Below are 26,356 nucleotides of genomic sequence, written 5' to 3'. Positions count from 1 at the left end.
TCTTTTTCTTCTAAACAGAAGCATACCGGGGTGGAGCCAGTTGTGCCCCCAGGTATTTCATGCACGTTGGAGCGCGGACGCGCCGCTGGTGAGCCAAGGCAAGCACGTCTGCGCCCCTCCGTGCCTGGGCGTCGCCAGGAGCCAGGCACCAGTCCCTTTTCTCCCCCCATATGAAAGTTTACTCACGTGAGGACCTGCTTTCTGTACGAAAGAGTGCTCCTCTGTGTGGGATCTATAACTGGTCCCTCACCATGGGTACTTTACATTGCAACCTTTGTAACCTTCAGCCTCAATTCTTCATGAGCGCTCTGGAAGGCAGACAGTATCTTACATTTTACATTGGCAGCATAAATAGCCACTCGCTAGTTAAGCACCATGCTGAAGTATTTGACTTATTGTCAGAACACTCTCTGGACATCCTATTCCTGACCGAATTGTGGCTCTCTCAAGATTCAGTCGCCATTCCCGCCCTGGCAGTACCCCCAGGTTTTACTATGAGAAATGTGAATAGAGGGACTCAGAGAGGTGGCAGCATTGCAGTAATTTATGAGGATAGATACATTTGCAGCTTCCACCTGGAAAACACCCAGGACTGCGAAAGCGCCATTTTCAAAATAGCCTGAATAGATAATAACACGTTCTCTGTACTGCATGATTCTTTGCCCTCCAGGGCCATCTAAATCCTTCAGGGAAGCAGTAGCCAATGTGGTTAGTAACTTAGCACTCCTATCAGCGAATTTCACCATCACTGGCGATTTGAATCTCCATTTAGAGTCGCAGATTGACCCACATATTCATAATTTCCTAAATGATATGGCAGCCTGCCAACTACTCCAACTGGCTTCAGAGCCAACTCATGAGGCAGGACACCTCCTCGACCCAGTACTGTCTAACATCTCGCTCACAGAGGCTCCGATATCCATACCTATGACATGGACTGATCACAATCTTATTCTCTTCTCACTTCATCTAGCAGGTCCCAAACCTAAGGGTTCCCGGAACACGATATACAAACGCCCCTGGCAGAACCTAGATCACCCCACCTTTCAAGGTATTAATGCCACTGTACAACATATTCTACCTACAGACATGGAGATGTCCAGTAATTACTTCAGAAAGTGGATTACCCAGGCTTTAGATAAGTGCATCCCAGCTAAATGGAGTCATCCTTAGAAAGCTCGATCTCATGTATGGTTTAATGAGGCACTCACTATAGACAGAAAAAATTGTAAAGTATTAGCTTGAACCTGGAGAAGCGCCTATAGCCCCCTTGCTAAACTTGAATACACTAAGGCCAGGAAGGCCTATCATAAATGGATACAGAAAGTCTGCGCTGCTCATTTTGCTAACCCCTCTAAAACTATTTTCTCCTAGTTAAAAGACATGGTGAAAGCACCAGTGATAGATGAAAATGCCATCACCTACAATGCCCAATGTGAATCTCTGGCGACCTACTTCATCAACAAAGTAGTGGGCATCAACAATAGCTTCCAGCTGAAGAATGTCACCTCAATTGCGACAAGGGGGAAGTTCTCGTCGATACTGTTAACTACTCCCTCCCCCCTTCCCACCAATGACGACTGATGGCCTTAATACCTTGTTAAGCAAGATAAAATCGGGGTCTCCTGAAGATCCCCTTAAACCAGAACTCTTTGTTAAATTCCAAGATTGCCTTCTTCCCTGCTACTTGAAACTCATCAACCTCTGCTTATCTTCAGCAGAGTCCCCGCAATCCTATAAACACGCCAAAGTTATTCCTTTACTAAAGAAGCTGTCTTTAGATGCCTCTCGACCGAAGAACTATTGCCCGATTTTGTTACTTCTGTTCTTGGAAAAAATAACAGAATTCTTTGTGAATACCATTCTAACACAATATCTAGAATCTTATTCCATACGGAATTCATCATAAAATGGCTTACAGCCAAGACACAGTACAGAGTTAGCCCTATTGGCAGTTACAGAGCAACTCAGAGCATTCATGGACAAAGGCAATACATTGGCACTCATCCTGTTAGATCTTAGTGCTGCCTTCGATACGGTCTCACATAACATCTTGCTGCTTCGGTTGCAGGAGATTGTTATCACTGGCCAAGCCCTCGTCTGGTTTACATTTTTCCTGTCCAATAGGTCCTTCCAGGTTATTGCTCCTTCCTTCCACTCTCAGACACACCCACTATGCTATGGCGTCCCTCAGGGGTCAGTCCTGAGCCCGACCCTGTCTAATGTCTATGTTCGGCCTCTGGCTGTGCAGGCCAAATCTCATAATATCTCTCTGGTGTCATATGCAAATGACACACAGTTGTTATTATCCTTTACTAAGGACACTAGCTTGGATGCCGCCAAATTTCGGGAGGACCTGACCTCCATAGCAGTCTGGATGGAGGAGAATTGCCTCCAGCTGAATTCTTCAAAATCTGAGATCCTCCTACTAGGTAGAGACTCTCATCTCTAGGGAGATAAGTGGTGGCCACCGAAAATGGGACCCCCTTCGGTGCCAAAAATTATTGCAAAAAATCTCGGCTTTCAGTTTGTTAATGCTCTTTCCTTTGAGGACCACGCCAAGTCCTTGGCAGGGACCTGCTTTGGCTTACTTCGCGGACTCAAACCCATTCTTGGTCTGTTTGACCCCCACACCAGCCACTTGGTCATCCAAGCTATGATGGTTGCCAGGCTGGACTACTGCAATAGTCTACTGCTCAGCTCTAATAAATATGTGATCAATAGGTTACAGCGTACCATGAATGTGGCAGCCCGCTCACTGTTCTCCATGCCTAAGTTTAGTTCAGCCTCTGCTCTGTTGCGACGCCTTCATTGGCTGCTGGTAGAGCAAAGAATCCAATTCAAAACACTATACATCACACACAAAATCCTTACAGATATAGGCTCAGTGATTCTGAGCAATTTGTGTCACCCTCACATCCCGGCCCATGCTCTTCGCTCTGCCGACCTACATCTGGTGGGCCTGCCGAGGTTCCATAGATCCAGAGCAGGAGGATGCTCATTCAAGGTGCCTGCAGCAACTCTCTAGAATTCTCTGCCACTTTCTATCAGAAACACTCATAATCTCCTGTTCTTTAGAAGGGCAGTGAAGACCTGGCTTTTCGAATGATCTGCTTCACCTTTCTTAACCTCTGCTCCAGCATTTTAGCGCTGGAACTTCTTTTTGCCGGGACAGCCATGCACTCTACACATTATAGAACATAACATAACATGTCCATTGACAATGAGAAGACTTCTGACAGTCCGGATTGGTCCTGTTTGTATGCTGTGATGAAACAGATGGGTCTGGACCTCAGGTTTATAGACTGGACATGAATTCTGTTCTCTAGCTCTATGGCGCAGGTTAAGACTGAGGGAGTTATTTCTAGTACTTATTGGATGGAGCGGAAAACCCGGCAGTGATGCCCGCTGTCCCCACTATTGTTTGACATCATTGTAGAGCCTTTGACAAGAGCAGCATGGATGGGCTGTTCGTATACAAAGACGGCAAGTCATGGTAAGGTGCATCATATTGCATTATATGCAGACGACATGTAGTTCTTCGTAAGGGATAGGCGCTCAGACCGCGAATGGGCTATGCAGCTCCTCGTTTGCTTTGGGAGCCTATCGGGCCTCAAGATCAACTGGCAGAAGATTAATTTGCCTTCTATCCCTCCAGGTCTGGATGCTCCCCCCATTATACAAACCCACCATGTTTAAATACCTGCATGTCTGTGTGTATACAACCGTGGCTGATATGGTGAAGAGCAATATTTGGATGGCAGTGACAGAGCTATAAGCGACGGTAATCTTCTGGACGACTCTTATACTGCTGGTGCTGGGAGCATGGTGTCTGCCAAAATTGTGGGCGCTGCTCCAGCCCCATTATTTCTTTGGTACCCTGACGGTTATAGCCCTAGGGTGACATTTCGAGTATTGGACGTTGGGTGCATGTGCTAAACTGCAACAACGGGTGACAGGGGATTCTGAATCCTGCTATTTAACAGCGCAGATCTAGTGGGTGGCGTAATAGGGTAATGCAGAAGTGGTGGCCCGAGACATCTCTGAGGGCTCCCGGGGGCTTTCTAAGTTGCTCTTGGAGCCCCATCATGCACAAGTGATGCCAGATGACAAGTGGGGAGTGGTCATGTACTGCTGGACCCGTTAGATGCAAAAAAGTATGGTTACGGAGCCCATATTCGCACGATATTCCATTGCAGTGGCTGTCTACCCTTCTCCTGCTGCACCACTGCAGCAGACTAGCCATGTGAGTGGAGCAAGATATTGTGCACTTGGAAAACTTACACAGGCCTGAGCACTGGTGGCAGCTAGGAAGTTCACTGGCCAGTAGAGCTGGTCGAACCTAAGACACATCTGAGTCGCCATTTTATCTGTACTTACTCAGGGGAGGACAAACGTATCTCGGACCTCTACCAGGCCCTGAGAACAGACAAGGAGGCTTCTATGAAGCAATAAAAGACGCATGGGAGACAGACATGGGCCATTGCAGAGAAGGCTTGGTGGAATGTTCTGGATCATACGGCAAAAGTATCTAGGAATGCGAAGTTCAAATTGATTAGCTTTACATCTTATATCGGGTGTACCTCATGCCAGAAAAATTAATTGATTCTTCCTGAATGTCCAGGCTACATACACCAGATGTAGAGCCTTTGGGGCAGGGATGCTACGTATGGTGTGGGACTGCCTCCAGCTCACAGCGTACTGGGGAGCTGTGGTTACTCTTCTCAGTGATGGCACAGACTGTAGTGTTTGACACCACTGGTGTGTCTGTTGCTGCTATTCCTGTGCCCTAAATCGCAATTAGTCCCTACAGTTGCTGGGTGGACCAAGGAAGTCATTCAGAGGGGGAAATTGTTATTTATTTATTCTTTTTTATTAAGGAGATTTATATAGCACTGGCCAGACACGAGGGTATCAGAGCATTTTACAACAGTTTTCAATGCGAGAGTCACACAATAAAAGCATTGGCATAAATATTGGTTCAAAAGTCCCAGTGTGCTGTGCAACATTAGGGTAAGGAAGTCCTGAGATAACCTCTTTCAGTGCGCGTTGTCATTGGGCTGAACCTCTTTCAGGGAGGGAGGAGGGAATGGGGCAAGGGTTGGGGAGCACGCAGGAGGTAGATCATTAATGGCATAGTGTCAGGTGCTGCAGTGTGCAGGCTTGTGTGCTTCGGTGGTGGCTACCAGTTCGGGAGGGAACGGTAGAGGAAGAGGTCTTTTAGGTGTTTTTTTAATTTTACAAAGGAAGGGATAATCCTGATATCTGCTTGGGTGGAGTTCCAGATTTTGGGCGGGTTTCCAGTGAAGGACCAGGCAGCGGTTTTTTATTTGCGAGTTTTTATAGGGATGAGTAGTAGGGTGTTGGAGCTCCTGAGGTTCCTTGACTGGCCAGCCTTCTTGAGTTTGGAGGCTAGGTAATCGGGTTTCCCTATGTGCAGGGCTTTGTGCGTGAGGCAGGCAGTTCTGAAGCTGGCACACATTTCGACTGGGAGCCATTTTAGTTCTCTTAGTGCGGGTGACATGTGATCATATTTTTTAACTCCGGTGACCATTCTGGATGCTGCATTGAGAGCACAGCACCTGTGATTGGGTGGCTTGTTTGAGGTCCTTGGGCGGGGGGACGGGTTTTATTTTGTTGAGTACCTTCAAGTTGAGGAAGGCACTCTTTGTGAAGTTCTTAATGGGTTTGGCCATGTCAAGTCTGGGGTCTAGGGTGAAACCTAGTGATTTTACAGAGTTAGCCAGTGTGAGATTAGCGTTGAGAGCGTCAATTGCTTTTAGCCATTCTACGATTTGAGGGTTCTCTTCTTTGTTGGAAATGAGGAGGATTTCTGTTTTGTCTTGGTTGAGTTTTAGGTGGTTTATTGATAGCCAGTGTTGGACTTCTTTTAGGGCATTATTGAGACTCTGAATGTCGTCAATGGAGGAGGTTTCCAGATAGATCTTGGTGTCATCTGCATATAGCTGGAAGGGTATGTTGGGTTTTTTGAGTATGGTGGTGAGGGGTTCCATGTATATGTTGAACCGCTGTGGGGAGAGCACCGAACCTTGGGGGACATCCCTCCTGACGGGTTGTAGGTCTGACATAAAGTTTTTGATTTTTATCCTTTGGGTGCGGTTGTGTAAGGAGGAGAACCAGTGTAAGACCACTTTATCTCCGCCTACCCTTTCTTGAAGAGCCTTAATGAGTAGATTGTGATCAATCATGTCAAAGGCTGCCGATAGGTCCAGGAGAATGAGTAGGCAACATTGGTCTGCATTGAGAGACTTGTGGATATCATCCACGATGTTGAGGATCACATGATGATGTTAAAGAGTTCTTTGGGCCTGTTTTTTGTGTTGTCCAGAGCGGTGCAAAAAAAGTGTTTTTTTCGTTGTTGATGTGTTTTTTATATTTCCTTCAAGCTGCTTTGAGTTGCTCGTGAAGGCTTGTGGAAGGGTTGTTCCTCCATAGACTTGCTGTAGCTCTTTTTTGTCTTCTTTCGGTGTTAATGTCTGTGTTGAACCAGGATCTGGATGACATGTTCCTGGTTTGTTTTTATTTCAGGGGGCTAATTGGTCTAGAATGGACGTCATAGTTGTGTTGTAATGAGAGGGGAGTAATGTTGTGGAGAGATCATCAGTGGAGATTGGAATGAGAGAGCTTACCCTTTCCTCTAGGTCAGCCAGGGTGATCTGAGTTAGATTTCTCGTCTATTTGGAGGGGTCTTCCGTGGGTGGTTGGTATATGATTGGTTGGGTGATGTGGAATAGGATTAAGTGGTGGTCGGACCAGTCAACGGGCAAGATGTGGTCTATCGTGACTGTGTCATGTTGGGCAATAATGGCATCTAGGATTGCTCCTCTGTTATGGGTTTCCTCTGAGCAGTGTTGGGAGAACCAAGAATTAGGTTGTTAGTGTCTCGGGGTGAGCAATTAGCAATCAAGTCAGACAAGGGTTCACTGAATGCAGTGGTGTTGCCTGGGGGATGGTATAGGAGATGACAGAGTAGTGTTTTGTTGTCGTTTGTGTTAATTTTGGCGGTTAAGCATTCAAAGGTGTTGTAGTTAAAGGTGTTGATTCCCATCACAGAAATGTTGTTCTTGTGAATGATTGCTATACCCACTCCTTTATGGTGTTTTTGATCTTTGTTGACGATTGCATAGTCGGGCGCACCAGTGTATCCATGATTGAGGAAAAGAAGTCATTTAGTCATGTCTCGTGATTAAGCGATGTCCATGTCATGGGTGAGGATGGATTCTGCTAGCTCTGTTGCATTTTTGATAGCTGATCTGCAGTTTATAAGCATGCAGTTGGTAGAGGACTCCTCTTTTTTGTGTTTCTTCATTAGGGGGGCCATGGGGATGTTAGTGGAGGAGGCCGGGGGTCTTGGGGATTTCGGAGGGAAGAAGTCTCTTCTGAATCTGGTGATCACCTGAATCTTGTATTGTTGGACAGTAGATGGGGTGTCATATGAGGAGGCAAGTGCTGCCGCTTCACTTGAGGACATTGCATCTCTTGTTCATTTGGGTCTCTGTATCTGATTCGAGAGGGAAGTTGAAATCCATCTTGGGCGGGGAGCCTTGGGAGGCTTTCGGTATGGGGGGCTAGAGAAGGTGGGAGTCTGGGGGGTATTGGGTAGGCTTTCGGAGCGTGGTGAGGTTAGTTAGAATTTCGTTAAAGCCCTGGATTATAGTTTCTAGCTGGCTTTCCAGCAGGGTGAGACGCTGCCGTCCCTTGCTTGTTGGGGGAGGTGATAAGCGAGTGAAGGGTAGAGGTGGCGGTCGGAGAGGGGTCGGGGAGCCATGTTCTTGAGGACAGAGGTGCGGTGGTGTCTCGTGGGGAAAAGCTAATTGTGTTGGCAAAGGGCGCAGGAATCGTTGGTGAGCTCTGCTGGAGGATCTGGCTGTCCAGGGAGAAGGAGTGGGTCGGGCAGGGGGATATGCGTGAGAGAGGGGAGTCCAAAGTGAGGGGAAGAGGTAGTCAAATGCCTCTAGGTTGGCGTTGTTGGCTTGGATCAGGACTGTGCCATTGGAGTAGATGGTCACAGAGGTGTTCCCACTTTGCATCGGGCGGTTAGGGATTGAGATCGTCAGTTTGCAGCTATCAGAATTGTTAGTTGTATTGGAAATGTGGAGCTGTGATCTAAGGATGGAGTTCTACTTTTCAGGTCTTTCCGTGTGGAAAATGAGATCCATTTTTAACTGCCCTTTGGAGGAGCAGTGATATATGTCCGCGAAAAGTGATTCTGGGTGTTGCCTAATCAGTTTGTGTTAAAAGTTTTTTTTTGCTTTGTGTGAGAGATTAGGGGGAAACTGATCGAGAGTTCGGGCCATGCGGTCTTAAGTAGTTCGGTGTGGAGGGGCTGGTGTAGGATGGCACAGCAGATGACATTTTGCCTTGGTTGGGCGGGGCTAGCTCCCTTTGGGTTTGGGTGGGTTACTATTCCAAGGGGGGTAGTCAGGGGCTTTATCCGATGGTGTACATTAAATTTGGCTGAGAGCGCCATCCTGGGGACAAGTATCATGTGGTGAGCGGGGTCGATTTTGGAGAGTCATCAATATTTAGGGATCCCTGCGTCTGTGCTTGGCTATTGCCCTGATCAGAGGGACGGTGAGGTCGGTGGAAGTAGAGAGTGGGGTAAAGGACGCGTGATCTGCTTCAAAATATGAGCCGCACTTTTAGGGTCAGGCATCCGTTTTTTTAACAGCGGGCCCGTGTCTCCTTGATTGCCGTGGTCGTTGGGTCAGAGGCAAAATGTTCTTGAGGTCTCTGGGGGAGAACACCACTCTTGGGTTTTCCTATGCTCATCGGCACAGTTTGGGCAATCGGGAGAGTTTTGTGGGGAGGCCATGGGTGGCCATCATGAGGTCAGGCAGTAGGTCTGATGACAATGGTAGTTATGTTTGGCCGGTGCCTCTTAGTTGCAGAGACTGGTGGGTCCGGAGCGAATAGTTGCTATGCTCTATTGGAGTAGTTTCTTAGTCTCTTGAATAGTCTCTTTCACTCACTGTTTCTTAATCTCTTGAACAGGTTTTTTCTCTCACCGGCACAGCATATTCAACCAGGAGGGATCAGGGAGTTGACCCTGGGTGGGCCATCGCAGGTCAGGCAATACCGTTCATGGTAGTTTTGTTGATGTTGTGTCTGGCGAGTCCTGGGCGGGTTGTTGTTGTGGTCTATTAAAAGACAGGTACTCTTGAGGGGTTTCTTTTTCCCCACCAACACAGCATGTTCGTGCAGGAGGTTACTGGGAGTTGGCCCTGGGTGGCCATCATTAGGTCAGGCAATGCAGGCAAAAAGGGTGCAAAACGGTAGTCATCTTGATGTGGGCCCGCGTCACTTCATTTCAGTGACCGGTGGTTCAGGGTAAATTGTTGCGGTGGTCAGGCATCATAAGGTCAGGCAGTGAATACAGATAGGGTGCAGCACAGCAGTCGGGGTCAAGTGGGAATGGATCACTTCATTTCAGTGACTGGCGGGTCAGATTGAACGTTAACTCACCGGCTGAGTTTACCGGGAGTTAACCCTGGGCGGCCATCATGGGGTCAGGCAGTGAGGCAAATAAAGTGCAACAAAAACGGCAATCTCATTGATGTCAGGGTTGTGTTACTTCATTTCTACGACCAGCGAGTCGGAGCGAGTTATTGCTGTGACCAGGCCACTTTTTTTTTTTTTTAGGTTAAATCAGTAAATCACTGATGCAGTTTTCCGGGAGTTAACCCTGGGTGGCCATCATAGGATCAGGCTATGAGAGCAAATAGAGTGTAGAAACAGCAGTCTCAATAATGCAGGTGCCGCGTCATCACACTTTTGTGACCGGCGGGTTGGGCAAAATTGTAGCGGTGGTGAGATCACTTCTTTTGGGATTGGTCGGTGACTCACTGGTGCAGTTTTCTCCTCAGGGAGAGTTCTGTACCAAGGGCAGCCATCATATGGTCACGTGGTTTTCTTCGACCATGGGTCTTGGTTGTCGGGCTGTCGCGGGTCCAATGCAGGGCTGTCCTGGAACCGTGTGTGGTCCCCTGAACCAATCACCTCCAAGGCATCCAATGCAGTCCTAGAGGTATTGGGGCGCGGATCTTCACTTCCTGAAGATGGTAAAGCGCGATTCTGGCTTGCCCCCCCTTGGGTTATGTTCAGGTGAGTCTTCGTTTTTGTTGGTGGTGTGGGTGGGAGCAACAGGGATTTTCACTGCAGAGGTGATCCCAGTACTCTGGAGCTCGGTCTTAGTGCTCCTTCCCAGCGGCCATTTTGAGAACCCTCAATATGAGAGCATTTTCCTCCTTAGAGAAGGTAAGCAGAGCCAGGGCTCAGCGGAGTTGGCTAGAGCGTGGGAGGGTCTCATAGAGGAAATTGGGACAGGGGATTATACTTCGGACAGGGCTGTTCACAAATATAACGTACACCTTTGAGTAACTTACATGTGTAAGTTTACTCTTACTCTTTTGAGTAACTTTACTAGTGCATGGAACTGCAGCCCAAAAGGCGCATTAGTAAGTCTAGCACTAAACACAGCTAACCACTGATAATGGAATACACGCCTATAAAAAATAATGATGACAGGGACGCTGAGATCTCTGCATTGATCTCCCTATTGTAAAGTATAGGGAAAATGAAAACGTGTATTACATTTGAAAAAAAGACAAAAAAGATTTTATGTTAAGTATTCATGTAAATTAGTTATATTTGTTTATGTTATATGTAGATTTAAATAGAAATAAATGCTACACACTATTAACTTAATTTTGAATTACATATTCGATTATTTAAAGATATTAAAATAAAAACCATTAACAAGATTTATTTTAACAAAATCAGACCTAAAGTAAAAATGTTACTTATTTTTTCTTTATTATGTATGAAAATTGCTAAAAATAAAGTAATGTATAGACTCATTGCAAATTAATTGTATAAATTAGTTACATTTACTTTAAATTAGAAAAACGGTATTTAAATATGTTGTCGTTAAATAATATTTATGTTTTCATTATATTTATTTTTTTATTTAAAATGTTTACAATTAGACTGACAAAGCACATTGTATTCAATTGCACTCCAAACTACGTCCAGTTATTTTCAAAGTTCCGTGTCACCACCATTTAGTAAGGATATGGAAAGCTTCTAGAAAAACTCCATCCCTAATGGTCAGTGGCAATAAAAATGTTATTCATCAGGACAATGCTTAAGAGACGGTAATGTAAAGAATTCACTACTCTCCTATCACGACTACGGACCTCGGTATTTTAATATGGCTTCTTCGACCGTCTGCTATGCGCATTTGGGAAGATGACATCTCTAGTTCGTCTCATCACCCAATCTTTGCGTATTTCTGGGTCTTAATTTTCCTCTTTCCAAAGGGACCCCGGAGACCCGCTGCTGATATTCCTTTTACATCTATCTCTTCTTTAACTATTGGCCCACTGTCCTACTATTTACCGTACAGGCGCACTTGCCTTGGCTCTCCTTGTCCATACGCTTGTGTGATTCCACACTACTATTACTGTTTGTTTGTTTTCTTCTATTTGTTCGTATTTGTCTTTTTTCTTTCCTACCTCTTCTTTTCTCAGTGCTACTTCAATCTCATGATTACATTCATATTTGTCCTATCTTTTGGTTTAATCTTTCCAGTTATGGATAAGTATTGCAAACAAGGTTTCCTCAAATTGTTTTCCTCTGTGTGCTGCAGTAAAGGGTCTATGTGTACTGCAGCCAAAGCTCTGTGCACCAACGTCATGCGGCAACCCACTATGCAAGTGATTGCTGTGCATGACCTACCAATGTCAGTAGGTTTTGTCACTTCAAACGAAATATAAAAGGTGCATTTGGACTCACTCTTAGTTGCATGTAATAATTACATTTAAGCCAGACATTCTAATATATTTGTATTTAACACTAAAATGATCATACCAGCACCCCATGATCTTTCCTGCAGTAGAGCCTGCGCTCAACAGGTCCAGAAATTACAGAACTCAAATGTTTGATTCATTGAGTATTTTTTTTATACTTTGAACAGTGTGGGCGAGCATTCAACAATGGTCTAAACTTTTAACATGTTAGACATGAGTAGTTGATCCAGTCATGTTTTTTATTTGTCATTGCATAACTTTTGGAATTTCTATCACAATATAACAACAAGACTACCAGTGAAAGAATGCAAAGTGAAGAAAAGGATTGGATGAGCTAGTCATGCTTGACACTGAAAAACAGCAGCTGATACACCCATGCAGGACATTGGACAACTACTAATCAAAGAGGTGGGAGGAGGAAATCCTGATCCTTCAGTCTCCTAGTTTCAATCCAAATATTCAAATGGGGAAGGATCACTTGTCCTGCATGAACCAGGGTATGCAGGAGATAAAGCAAAAGTGTCTCCAGTAAAAAACCCTCGTGTACGTGTTGGGAAGCGTCGGTAGCGGTATATCTTGGTTCTCCGCTCTTCATACACGTTTGTGCATAATCATAGGGTTAGTTTCGGTGTGCAGCCTCCACCAGGAGGATCTTACCCATGGTTAAAAACAGTAGTGACCCAGTGAAGTGGACAGTGTTCATTTAAAAAATACCCTTATAACCAGAAAATGAACTTTATTAGGTCTGGGTTCGGGTAACTCCCATAAGGGAATGCTCAAAAATGTGCGTGCTATTGAAAAAATTAGGATTTCAGGACGCACTAGCATTTCTGTGAAATAAAAATGGCCGACATGTTTCAGCCCTATCTGCTGGGATTCGCTTGTTTTATCAATATAGCATTGAGCAACAAGCATTGGTTGTCTCTGTGTTGCCCTATAGCAAAGTAATACCTTTTCTTATTTATTTTTTTATGGTCCCCTCACAGACTATTTAAATCCAAACTTCTTGTGTCCGTGCATGGCCAGGAGCAAATAGTTCACACCTCTTTGTGCATCTATTGTGGGTGCCCCAGGCTGGAAACTACCCTGCTGTGTAGAGCTTCACCCCACACAAATGCTGCGTCAGAAGAACTGCATAGAGAGGTACTTGAAAAAGGAAGCCACCCCAAACAAGCCCTCCTGTCTGCAGAATTGTAAAAATAAATGCTGATCATGAATTTTTCAAGGATAATGAAAATGCTCTAATTACGGTTTCCTCTCAGTGGCGGCCGGCATGGCTTGCGTGTGGGGGCTGGAGGTGGCACATGGGGGGTCGCGATTGTGAGAGGGATGGAGCATAATAAAAAATAATAAAAATAACTTAACTTACCACCGGGTCCCGCATCTCTGCTCCTGCTCTCCTGGCTCCAACTTCAGGAACAGGAAACAGGCAGCCAGGCTCCCTCTCCTAAGCCAATCACAATGCTGCAATGCAGATTTGTGGTTGGTCTGAGTGCCATGACACAGCGCTCACCCAGGGGCTGGAGGGGTGGGCATGTTCTACTTGCAGGCTGTTTATAATAATGGAGTGCCACCATTATGTTGTTCGTATAAGGTATAGGTAAACACATCTCTTTTGCCCTAGCCTTTGTGGAAAGCTTCTGATTTGACTTAATACCATTAGTGAAGATCCAGAAAATAATAAAGGAGCAAAAATTCACCCCTAACATAACCAATCAGGGAAATTTTCTCTGCAGACTGAATTCTTGCCCACAACTCAACATGGAGTCCAATATCTAAGGCTAATAAAGGTCTCAGAATTTCCCAGGGCACCTTTGCCCCTACCTTCTACAAAACACTAAATCACTGGTTCAGAGCCAGCAGCTAAAAAATAAAACAATATTTCATTATCATTTTATTTTTCAGCAGCTGGTTCAGCCAGCGTCTGTAAGGAGGGTAGGGCTGGGCCGTGGCAGGTAGAAGTAGGAGTTGGGTACACTCTCTAAGTGTGCTTTTGTGTTTGGCTTGCCGTCTCAGGCCGGCCAAACACACATGCGCACTTAGGTTTCTCTTACCCGACTGTATTGAACAGCCAGGTTAGAGAAACAGCACAGACTCCCTGTGCTTGAGCGAGTGTCTTTTCAGCCTGCTCATGCCAATCCATGTGGTACTCTCATAGCATGAGAGAGTCCGTGATCCTGTCCCAGTGTCTGCTGGGACCACAAAGAAGAACGTGACTGGTCGTGACATGGAATGCAGCCTGCAGCTTAAGGTAAGTCTTCCTTTTTTTTCATTTAACACACCCACGCTCCCCCTCCAGCGCCCTCCACCCACCGCTCAACTTTTGTATGTGGCGGGCACCACTGCACATAAGCTACATACAAAGGAATCTTTTTCAGCCTAACAGATGTGGTATCATATCTCGATCAACTGCTGAATAATGTTTCCTGGGAAGTTCAAATCATGCCATTCGCGGTGGGATGGTCATCCAGTCAAGGTAGGTGGGAGGGTGTATTGTCTTTTTACAATTTAAAAATTCAATAAAATATTTTGAACTCTAAAAAAGTACAGTTTGTGAATAGCAATATGCTTACACGTTTGGGGGTGGCTGTCTGTCCCTACATAAACCCCTCCTAGCACTCCCTAAACCCCCCTTTACTCCTCCTTGAATCACTTCCAAATGTAGTACTAAGTAAGTAAGAAGTACTACTTTACATGCTAAAAATGAATGTTGGTATTGGGCCTGATACTTTATCATGCAGACTGAGGAGCATAGGTACATGAGTTCATGTGGGTGCAAGCAGAAGCACAAGAAATTATTTTTGTTGATGTAAAGCCCCTATGGTCGGACTTCATTTTATATAGGCCCCAACTCCATCTTGGCTAGTGGAGGTTGTCACCTTATAATTCTTCAACAATGGAAATCGCCATCTTTCACTATTTATGCAGTATTATTGTCATGTTTGCTTTTTGATGCAGATACCGTCTGACCTTATCTTGTTAAGAACTGTGATAGCGTCAAGTCATATGACTAATAACATAGATGTAACACCTGATGTGACATGTGTCTGGTTCAAATGTCTACTTTTTACCAGGTCAAAGTTAAATAAGAACTTATATAGACTGTTAGATGTGTCATCCCTAGGGTGATCTCCCCCCCAACTTTTTGACTTTTGCCTCCCAATTTTGTCATATGTTTTTGTTGGTCTTTGGACTCTGTGCACTTTATCACAGCTAACCAATGCTAAAGTGCATATGCTTCTCCCCTAAACTCTGTAACATTGGTAGGTACACAAGTGGCATATTTGGCTTACTTGTAAGTCCCTTGTAAAGTGCTATACTATATACTCAGGGTCTGTAAACTAAATGCTACTAGTGGGTCAGCAGCACTTATTGTGCCACCCACACATGTAGCCTTTTCATACCTGTCTGAGGCCTGCCATTGCAGGGCCTCTGTGTGCTAGTTTACTGCCACTGCAACATGGCAGTTAAACCCCCCTTGCCAAGCCCAAACTTCCCTTTTTGTACACATCAGTCACTTCTAAGGTAGGCCCTATGTGACCCTAAGGGCAGTGTGCTGTGTTTTTTACTTTTGTGCTTTATATGTTCTGGCAGTGACAAACCGCTAAATTCGTTTTTCACTGTGGTGAGACCTACTCCTCTCATAGTTTAACATTGGGAATTCCCTTATACCTCTTTAAGTGGTAATTCCTGGTCAGAAAGGAGTAGTTTTATCATGTTTGGTATGGTTGGAATAGTAATGATAAATCCTCTTTAATGATAAAGTTGGATTTAATACAACTATTTTAGAAATGCCACTAACTTTGCTCTGTTTGCCTGCAGCCTGCCTCCAATCAGCATACGACCTGGGTGACAGCTACCCTTTGTGCATATTCTCTAGACAGCCACAACACAGGAGGTGATGGGTGTGACAGAGATACATCTGCATTTGTCTGCATACTGATAGCCTTCCTGCGCAGGGAAAGAGAGAGAGGTGGTGCACACCTACATCTGAATAGGTTGCGGCCTGCCCTCACACAAAGGACTGATTTACCCCCTTAATGGTAGTCTGGAGTCGAGTCATGGCTGTGATGAAAGGGCACTTGTGCATTTCTGAAGATTCTACTGAACCACACACACATCATAGGCACTTTTCAATGCATCAGGTCTCGGGCCCTACCAAAGTAGAACACTACTGGACCAAGAAGTCTGCTGAAACAAAGGCTGATTCGTCACGAGGATTGCTGCTTTTACTTGGTCAGAATATTCCCAGGAACTGCTGAGCTGCCCTGCTGATCTTTGCCCTCCTAAGAACTACTACACCCTCAGAGTAACTCCAAGGGCTTGTTTGCTTACCTCCTGTTCTTCCCTGAGGTCTAAGGAACACAAAAGACTTCACCCCAGGAAGATCTACACTTGTGCTGCCCGAATGCCCTGGGCTCAGCACACTGTGGGTGTTCAGCAAAGGCTTCATGATTTCAGCCCCCCCCACCCATTACTGAAGTCAAGCACCTGGTGGGAGTGCAGTGCTTGAAGGTGATCCTGGCACTGCAAAGCGCTCTCCCCTTTTCTGACAAGCTCAAGGAGCAGCGCCTTGCCGGCTTTGAGTAAGCGGAAATGCTGTCAGCACTCCTCTGAAACAAGGAGTTCGATGTTAGTGTCCCTGCCTGGCATCCTTTGTCTCCTTTCCAGTGAAGAATTGGCTTGGTAGTCTGGTCTGCCCTGTTCCCATGATGCACTGGGCCAGGGACAGACTAATTTGCATTTAGCCAGGTTCTGAGCTGGGATGGTGCAGTGAGCTAAAAAAAACGGTGATGGATCAAGCCCTGATCTTTGGACTGGGTAAGAGTGGTCTGCTTAATTCAGACACTCTGTTCATCACCACCCCCTTTTCTGAATCGTTTTTGGCCTCTATAGGTGTGGCAGGGTATACTTAGACATGAGTCCCTTGCTCACTGCACCATCAGGATTCAAGCAAGCCGGGCCGACGACGGCTGAAATGCCAGAAACCGGTCCCCGGAAGCTTGTCTCCTTTCCAGTGAAGAATTGGCTTGGTAGTCTGGTCTGCCCTGTTCCCATGATGCACTGGGCCAGGGACAGACTAATTTGCATGTAGCCAGGTTCTGAGCTGGGATGGTGCAGTGAGCTAAAAAACGGTGATGGATCAAGCCCTGATCTTTGGACTGGGTAAGAGTGGTCTGCTTAATTCAGACACTCTGTTCATCACCACCCCCTTTTCTGAATGGCATCCTAGCCCCAGCAGCCTGTGAGGCATGCTTCACCGAGGCCGCAGGATGTGCCCAGCGACGTGCCTTACTACCACCAGCAGCGTCCCCGACTTACCCCGCCCCGGCCTCTGTTCTTGGAGCCGTGTCAGAGCACGACTCCTGCTGCAGCCATACGGGGTCTGTAAGCGAGGCTGCAGATGTCCTGCCATCAATCTACAACTTCAAGTGCTATGGTTACTGGGTACGTGCGTCTGGGTTCCCGGCCCCTGTTTTTTGAAGTGACATTCCGATCTCTCCAAGACTACAAATCGACGTTTAAACATGGGGAAATATTACTGGGCTAATTCAGAACAAATTACCATAAAGTCTCTAAAACAAGCATCGTAGATTCAGAAAACTGCTTTATTTGCCTACAACTATGTAAGTACTGACAATAGAACATCCAGGGTACCAGGCAATGATGACTGCACTTATCTAAAGTTTGGTCTCATGTATTCAAAGGATCTGGGTGCCAAGAACCTGAAGCCACATACCCCTAGGCTTCCAAGGTTATACACCCCAAATTTTACAACACAACACAATGGTTCAGCACTCTCCACAAAAAACAATAATGAACAAATGAAGATTTTTAGAATCCGTTCAGTAGGGCTTAAAAAGTTCAATATTCTTTTTCTTCATACAAAACGTAGCCTACTTTTTGCACGAAGAAAAAGAATAAAGAACTTTTTAAGCCCTACTGAACGGATTCTAAAAATCATAGTTTGTTCATTATTGTTTTTTGTGGAGAGTGCTGAACCATTGTGTTGTGTTATAAGCTATGTAAGTACTGGTCAAACTTGCAACTCATTTTTTTTTTTGCTTTGAACTAATCCATTTATATAAATGCCTAAGGTTGAATTATTGAGACATTCTGCATCAGTTTTAGTCATATTCTTACCCTATAAAAGTGATATATATATTGTTTTTCCTAAAGCTCTGTAGAATCTTTTTGTGGTGTTTTTACTGTCCATCTGTATATGTGTGCTGCACAAACATTTTACACATTGAATCTGAGGTTAAGCCTGCCTGCTCTGCACCAAGCTCCCAGAGGATGAGCACAGGTTATCTTTACTTGCTCTGACTAGAGTAGTGGGTTCTGTCTGGCTAAGGCGCATACTTTAGCCAACCAGAAGCGCCATTTCTAACACAGACAAATAACCAAAATAATGTCATCTGAATTGACATCCTTTTACCTTATATGTTCATAAGGATAGTCTGGGATGCACACCTTGATGCACATAAACTATGTCAGACATTCCTAAACTTATGACAGAAATTCCAATTTCTGATCAGATTTAATATTTAAGGACTACCATTTGAACACTTCTAAGGAGAGGTCCTATACCCAGATTATCGCCAGAGACTGTCTCGCCTACTGCCAGTGACCTTCACAGATGCTAAATCTCATGTGAAGCTGATAAAGAAGAGCCCCGGAGGAAGACCCCGACTGCTAGCAGGACGTGTGTCTGCCCTTCACGGGGAACACTGTCTTCATTCCTCTCCTGATAATGCAGCCTTTGCTGTCAACAAGGTATGCAGTGTGTCTCTGCTTTTTAAGAAACTCTAGACTGCAAATTGCCCTGCCTTGGGGTGTTAGGTTTTAGATTACCTTTTAAAACACGCTAGAAATGTTCATTTTATTTTTGTTATTTATGAAGTACTTTCTTGTTGTTTTCCTAATATTCTATGTAGTTGTTTTAGATGTACTGAGAAACACATTATTCCTGTAATAATAAAAACTTTTTACTTAAGTGTTCATTCTTCTTAGTAGTAGTAGGGTGTGCCTGTGTGAGAGAAAGAGAGAAACTTACAGTGAATAATATCTTGGTTTGGGGTACGCACTCCAATTTCTTCAATATGTTCCTACTGTGTCATAAAAATGATAATCCGTTTGGGTACGTTTAAAGTTGTGCAGCAGGGTGTCGCTTTCTGATCATCAAGCATGTCCAATGAACGAAGGGACATTCCCGCCATGGGGAAACGTCATCTTGATAAATTGCTGGGTTTCCTCAAAGGGAATTGCTCAATTTTAATCTCAATTTCCAAACAGCAATCGAGCCTTGATTAGTTCTGGTTATCTTTCATTTATTCAAAATTTTCTTCATTTGTTTGACTGAATCATCATGAAATGACAGCATTCGATATGCTATGGCAGGTGGCTAGGGTGCGGCGAGATCTTCTGAACAGACAATTGATCTGACAGCGGAATAGTCACCCCCTGATGAAGGTCAATTACATACCCAAATGCATTGGGATACTTCAAACCACAAGAATTGTGTAATGAATGGAATCACCGATTAATCTAAATATGGAATGCTGTAATTTCATTATGGTTCAGTCAAACAAAGGAAGTAAAAAAAGGCATGTTTTGTTAACTTCAGTGAGTTAAAAAGAAATCAAATGTTGCCTGCCCTCTTTGTGCATGGATTAGTTCACACTGGTGAAACACACCTGAATATAAGTGAGCCCACTTCTGTTCAGGCCCCCAGCCACTGCTCAATCAGCATACATTATTGGGCCAGCCCAGCGACAGACTGAGAATGAACCCCCTCAACCCCCCCATTGGTAAAAGGGAGGGAACAGAGCCCCATCTGCCTCCAAAAAGGCCGCTCAGGCCCCCACTGGGCCAGTGGTGGCATCTGAACAGCAGAGACAGCCCAAATTGGCTACGACCCTGACCAGAAAAAGCATCTCACAGCTGCAACTCAGATATCAGCCCATTGCCCCAGTGCCAGCCTTACCAATCTGACCCTGCACCTGCCTCCCCCTACCAATCACTACCCACTATTTTATCCTGACACCATGTTGAGGTTCACTCTCTTCCTGCAAGCCAAAGCACCGTTCTCCAACCAATAACCCCTTTCAAAATGCTGTCTCCTAACCCAACCTCAAATTCACCATAGCACAGGGGCGGCTCCTCCGCAATGGCGGAGGAGCATCACCCCACTGGCTCAGAGTCAGCAGCTAAAAAGTAAAACAATATTTCATTATAGTTTTATTTTTCACCAGCTGACTCAGGCAGCTTGTGTAGGAACGGGCAGGGCTGGGCTGTGGGAGGGGGGAGTAGGAGTGGAGTGCACTCTCTATGGAGAAGTGTGGCTCACTGGTTAGAGCAGGCAGACCCTGAAGCAGAGGTCAGACCCGGGACCAGGGTTCAATTCCCGACGCGGCAGGGTCTTGAGCTCAAATGTCCATGGACTCGATAATTCTCGCTTCGGTGCCTGACCTAATCATGGGTTCACACTCTGCAACTCTGGGCATTAAGCTTGCTTAATCTCCACAACGGCTCCCCCGCGGCGGGATGCCTGGCTTTCACCTTGGGGATGCCCTGTGGGGGCTATCTCACAGGGAAAAGCCAGGACGGGTTCCCAAGGCAAGCGCGGAGATACCCTTCGGGGGTCGATTCAGGCGCTATATAAGAAACATAATAATAATAATAATAATAATAATAATAATAAGTGCGCATGTACGTTTGGCTGTCTGTCTCAGGCCTGTCAAAACACATACGCACTTAGGTTTCTCTAACCCCGCTGTATGGAACAGCCTTGTTAGAGAAACAGTACAGATTCCCTGTGCCTGAGCAAGCGCCTTTTCAGCCAGCCCCCTGAAGCTAGTAATTGTGCTGCTCTCATAGCATAAGAGTGGCACAGGATTGTGCAGGGAGTCTGTGATCCTGTCCCACTGTCTGCTGTGACCAGGAAGAAGAACGCAACGAGGCATGATACGGGAGACAATCGGACAGCTTAAGGTAAGTCTTCAGTGTTTTTTAAATTTATTATTAAATTCCACTCATGCCCCCATGCGCCCCACCACTTTTTGTATGTGGCGGCCACCACTGCCCTAACATATTCTCAGAACGGAATTGATTGGGGTGGGGATCCCTTAATTTCAAATGGATGCCCACCCCCTCTCCTTCCACACTTTTCCCCTACCATGCCCTAATATACCTCCATAACTCAGTAATTTGACCACCTCTTCTGCCTAAAATACTAGCGCCCCAATCAAGGTTGAAATAACTGATCAACTTGTGGTATTTTACATTCCATATATTTATTGTGAAGAAAAAAAATAGGAACATTTGAAAATCAGCACTGCTTACATTTCTAAGAAAAAAATTATTCAAAACTCGCTGCAATGTTTAAGCTTGCGTTTGATATTTAACACTTCATGTTTTAAGTCTTCAACCGCAAAATATAATAAAATATGTTTATCAAAAAAAATATTTAACACTTCACAAAACAATGCGAGAAAACATTACTTTATAATTTTTGTGTGTTGTTCCCAGCCTCATTCATGTAGCCACATGCTAAAAACTAAGGCCCACATGCATCAAGCACTTTTGCATTCGCAAACGGTGCGATTCCTTAAAATCGGCCGTTTGCGAATGCAAAAGTGCTTTTTGGGATGCATGAAGCATTTTTGAGTAATTCGGTATTTTTACCGAATTCCAAAAATGCGATTGCTTTTAAGGAATTGCAAATTTGCGATTCCTTAAAAGCAATGCATCATTAAAAAAAAATTGCGATTATTCAAATTGGAAGTGCAAATTACCACGAGGTTCAACCTTGTGGTAATTTGCGAAATTGTTTAAAAATGCTTGAAAATGCATTTTTAAACTGTCCAGTTACAGACACACATGTCCTTAGGACATGTGTGTGTGAAACATGCACTTTCAATTGCATTTCAGGGGTGCAGGGGGGGGGTCCTTTGGACCCCCCCCTGCACCCATGAAAGTTTCTAAGTGCCACTCGCAATTTGCTACTGACTTCCAATTGACTACATTGATTCCTATGGGCCTCTAGGCCCATAGGAATCAATGTAATGCCATTCCTTAATTGCACTTCGCAATTAAGGAATCGCAATTTCCAAAAATTAAGAAATCCTAAAAACTTTTAGGATTTCTTGATGCATAGCATTTTGCATTTCCTAAATAGCGATTCCTTAATTTTCGCTATTTAAGAAATGCAAAATCCTAGATTGATGCATGTGGGGGTTAGACATGAAAACGTTTGAAAATGTGCCAGTCAACAATTCAGAGGAAAGTGAAAACTTTTGTAAACCAGTTATTCACACATTACAATCAATCAAACCCAGCTGCTTGACCTTTAAGGCACGGGTCAAAGGGTAGACCATAGCTTAATTGTGTTGTTGCTTCAGACCCTACCATATGGACTAATTCATATAGTGGCACGGGACGGTGCACCACATTACAATAAAAGGAGTACGACCCTAGTACTGTAGGAGTAAACTTACATCTGCACGGGGCACAGCGCTCACAGGCAGTTTCCAACCACTGGTCTTTTTAGGTTGTGCCTGAGCCAGCGCGCATGCTTTGCTCCGCGAGGCTTGTTGCGGTGGAGTAGCGAATAAAAACCTTGCCCTCTCTCCACCCACATTAGCCATTGGCTTGTGTCATTGTCTGTCCTAAATGCGGCCTTCTGATTCGTCAATAGGCTCGTTAGTCCCACCTTAGTACCGCCTCCTCTTCATTTGTCACCTCCTATGGCGACAGGCCTCTTCTCCGAGTGTTACATGGTACGTGTTATTTAGACTGTGAGCATTATTTTCTTTAATGAGGTTCTCCAACTGCAGGCACAACGTGCTATGATGCCTTCTTTATTCCCCCCTCCCGTTGTTGTGCCTTCTTCCCCCCCACCCTTCTCCTGTTGTCCGTGCCTTCTCCCCTCCCTATCGCCCTCCCGATGTCCGTGCCTTCTCCCCCCCCCCCTCCCTCCAATTGTCCGTAATGACTACTATTTGCAATGCAACAGGTCCTGCGTAAATACAAGACATATTGCATTGCAAATGCTTGTTTTTTCTGTCTTCAAGTCTGCACTTTTCAGCAATTGTAATGTCCTTCTCGTGTTTTAGTCCCTTCTAAATGGCTCCTGTACAAAAAGAGCATCTATAGCTTTAAATCTGGTGATGTTTCCTGAGCTTGCACACTCTCCCCACTTAACTGCCACGCAACAAGCCGTGCTTTCTGGGACCTATCATAAGGTTTGATTTTTGTTTCTGCCTTGCAGTCTGCACTTAGATGCAAACGTAATGTCTTTCTCGTGTTATAGTCCCTTTTAAATGGCTCCCTTACAAAAAGAGTGTCTATAGCTTTGAATCTGGTGCTGTTTCCTGAGCGTGCAAGTTTTTTCAGCATTCCAGGACCTATGTTGCATATTCTACTCGGGGAGATAGCTTGGAAGTAAATAAAAAATGGCTCGTCTGCTCTTCAATGCAAAGCTAAGCCCTCCGATGCTTGAGAACAGTATCCCCTCTTTCATCTGTACCTCACAAAGCTTCTTTCCCGCGTGGCGCGTGCAGTCAACTTTCAGAACAAGCATTTGCAATGCAATATGTCTCGCATTAGTTAAAAGCAGAGCTATGAGCTTTGCAAATGTAAAAGTAATGCAGCGAACAAACGACTTTTTTTTCCTATTTATTCACTTTTGCAACAGTGGCAGCATGCCGCCGCGCCGCCATTACTACAAAAGTCAATAGATTAAAAAAAACATGTTTTAATGTTGTGTTACTTTTACGTTTGCAAAGCCAATAGCTCTGCATTTAACATAATGCGCGACCTATTGCATTTCAAATGCTTGTTTTTTTTTTTAATGCAGGTGAACCTGCTTGAAGTGGGGACTAGGAGTCCCCACAGGCGGGTACAGTGTTTGCCTACTTCCACCTGTGGAGTACATGGAAACAATGGGCTCGAGTCGGGGGTCCACGCGAGGTGAACCGCGTCCCCCCACTCTTTTCACAGGGTGGACGCCGTCCCCCCTGCCAAGAAGCTGGCCCACCCAGAAATATGCTGAAGGTGTCCTGCTGTAAATTTCAGACACCGGGACATGTTCAGCACGTGACGTCACGAGGTCATTTGCATAATATCAGTCCCCCCACTTCTTTTTATAGGACTTGTGCCCTGCAAACAAACCATGTGCACCTTGCACTAAGTGTGCGCACTTCAAAGGGAAGCCCTATTAATGCACCCCAGGTGCCTATTAACACCTTATTACAGAAGGGACGTGAAAATTGTACATTTTCGGAGGAGGCGCATTCACAATCTATTTTCCTTACAGGTCGCGGGAGCAACTCATGAGTCTTCTTCCGTAATACGAAAACTCTTCAGGGGCGCAAAAAGCAGGCGCAAAGAGCCTTTGCCACACGGCGATTTTCTGTAATGCGGCCCCAGGAGGTGCGTTTTTTCTTTTCTATTTACTGCAAACGACATTATAACATTACATATTATGATGCAAATAAAGACAATTAAGAGTTGTAACCTGTGCTTGAAATAAAGAGAGAGAACCGCGAAAGGCGCTGTCTGTCGCACAATATACATGTTGTAAATAAAAGAGGCAACACCCTCTTAAAAGTAGTAAAACTCCGAGAGTATCTGCTGAGATTCACATCGACACTCAGCACGTTTTCTGCAGTGATGGGGGTTTCAGCTGAAAAAAAATTCCTTCAAAGCAGATTCCACGCCCATGCCTTCGTTTCTAGCAGGCAGCTTCAGGCTAAAACCTTATTGCAACAATCAATAAAATGAGTTAAAACAAGTAACCCTGATCATCAAGAGACCTGCCAATTTGTGATTTTTTTCAGTGTGTGAGGAGGGGTAGGGCGCTTAGTGCCAGCTAAGCGGCAAAGCCGGGGACACATTTAAATTCAATGTTTCAAAGCCCCCGCACCTCCTAAAATGTAAGCTTTTGAGACTGTGGGAGATGTCCCGGGAGGTTTCACACCTGCTAATGGACACCAGCTGAGCAGCACCCCAAACAATTAGCCGGAAATCTTCTCTCTGCAGGGGTTTCCAGCTCATTTTTGCAGATGTGCGAAACCCGTGACCGTGCGATGGGAACCCGTAGATAATGTGACACACAGTGGCAACCGTGTGAGTTGGAAGGTCTGTAACATAACAAATATTTGCATGCCCAAACTTTACCAAAGGAGAAATTCACTTAATGATGAAAAAAAACATAGTGATGAAAGTAGAAAAAAAAAACATTCTAGAAAACGCAGTCTTTAGAAGCATTCATTGTACTCACCTGTTGCACAGGAGAGCCTTGAGCAAAGATATCTTCTTCTTTCTGCTTACAAAGAAGTCCCTCAATTGCAAACCAGTCCTTTCTCGTGCTGAAGACAGCGAGGGAAGAATGCTGAGCAGACGTTCGTGAAGGACAGAAGCCTTGGTGATTGGGGTGTGGTTTTGAAAAGAGAAAAAAAAATGAGAGAGCTGTTGGTGTTGTAAATGACAATGTCTTTTACCTATGTGTGATGGGGTGGAGTGGATGTATGTGGTGTGGAGTGCAATTATGTATGCTGGATTGGAATTGTTAGTTGTGAATTTGTGTGGTGTGTAATTTAGTTAAAATTGCTGCATAATTCAGGCCTCCACTGCTGCCTAACCCAAGTGGCCCTGTCTGTACCACAGAGAGATTGTCACATAGTTCATTTTACAAAATCCTCTCACATTGCAGTCAAAGGAAGAAAACTAAACATCTTCACAATAAAAGAATAAGCATCAATTTGTCAGAAGATAGCCTGACATTTATTTAACCTGTGTTGAAACAGACACCAAATGTAACAAGATAAAACCATACTATAAATGTATGTTTATTGCTCATTCGCCTTCTGAACTCCCACGTCTCTATACTGTGCCTGGTGCCTCAGTCGTTTGGGGGGGGGGGGGGCAAGGTTCTTATGGGCTGGCCCACCCTCAAATGCCCCCCTACCATTCCCCCTGTGGCTACGTCCCTGCTACACAAATCCAGTCCACGCCACACAATTATGCAGCAAGAAAACACAAATTGATCCGTTTAATGCAGCACAATTCTTCATAGTATCACTAAATTATTTTGCTATTTTTTCCCATAACACTGTCTGGGCAAAGGTTTCATCTTATTAGTACCAGTTCCACATCCAAATACCGCTCTCAGTGAGTACATGAAAGGTGACCAGTCAACCCTGGTGAAGGACCTTCCACTGCACGTCAACACGTTTTGCAGACATTTTTGCAACTTTTGATGTGCTTGAGCTAGAAACAAAATGTGTTTTTTTGTTCAAATCTGCATATCATGCAGGAGAGGATGGACTATGTGGCAAATGAGGTACATTCATAATTACACAGTAAAGATTGCAGCTACAGAATCGCATAGTTCCAGTAGCCTTGTGTACAGGGATTGGAAAACAAATACAGTAGGATGTCAATTTGTTTCTAATTCACAAAAAATTAAATACCTGTAAATTAAATGTACAATGTTTCAACATATACCAGCAGTTACAAAA

The 26,356-nt window shown here is 44.8% G+C and overlaps 1 protein-coding gene across 1 annotated transcript in view; it reads right to left on the bottom strand.

The window, feature by feature from the left end:
- LOC147674136 (inactive hydroxysteroid dehydrogenase-like protein 1) overlaps positions 1–25,261 on the bottom strand; it is a 522,374-nt gene extending 497,113 nt beyond the window's left edge. Inside the window, exon 1 of the mRNA XM_086946470.1 lies at positions 25,117–25,261. The gene's annotated coding sequence lies outside the window, so the exon portion shown is untranslated. The remainder of the gene's footprint in view (positions 1–25,116) is intronic.
- Positions 25,262–26,356: the final 1,095 nt, after the last annotated feature.

This window comes from Lissotriton vulgaris, chromosome 12 (assembly GCF_964263255.1).
Source record: "Lissotriton vulgaris chromosome 12, aLisVul1.2, whole genome shotgun sequence".
NCBI classification, from domain to species: domain Eukaryota; kingdom Metazoa; phylum Chordata; class Amphibia; order Caudata; family Salamandridae; genus Lissotriton; species Lissotriton vulgaris.
This window is presented reverse-complemented; position numbering and strand designations above follow the sequence as displayed.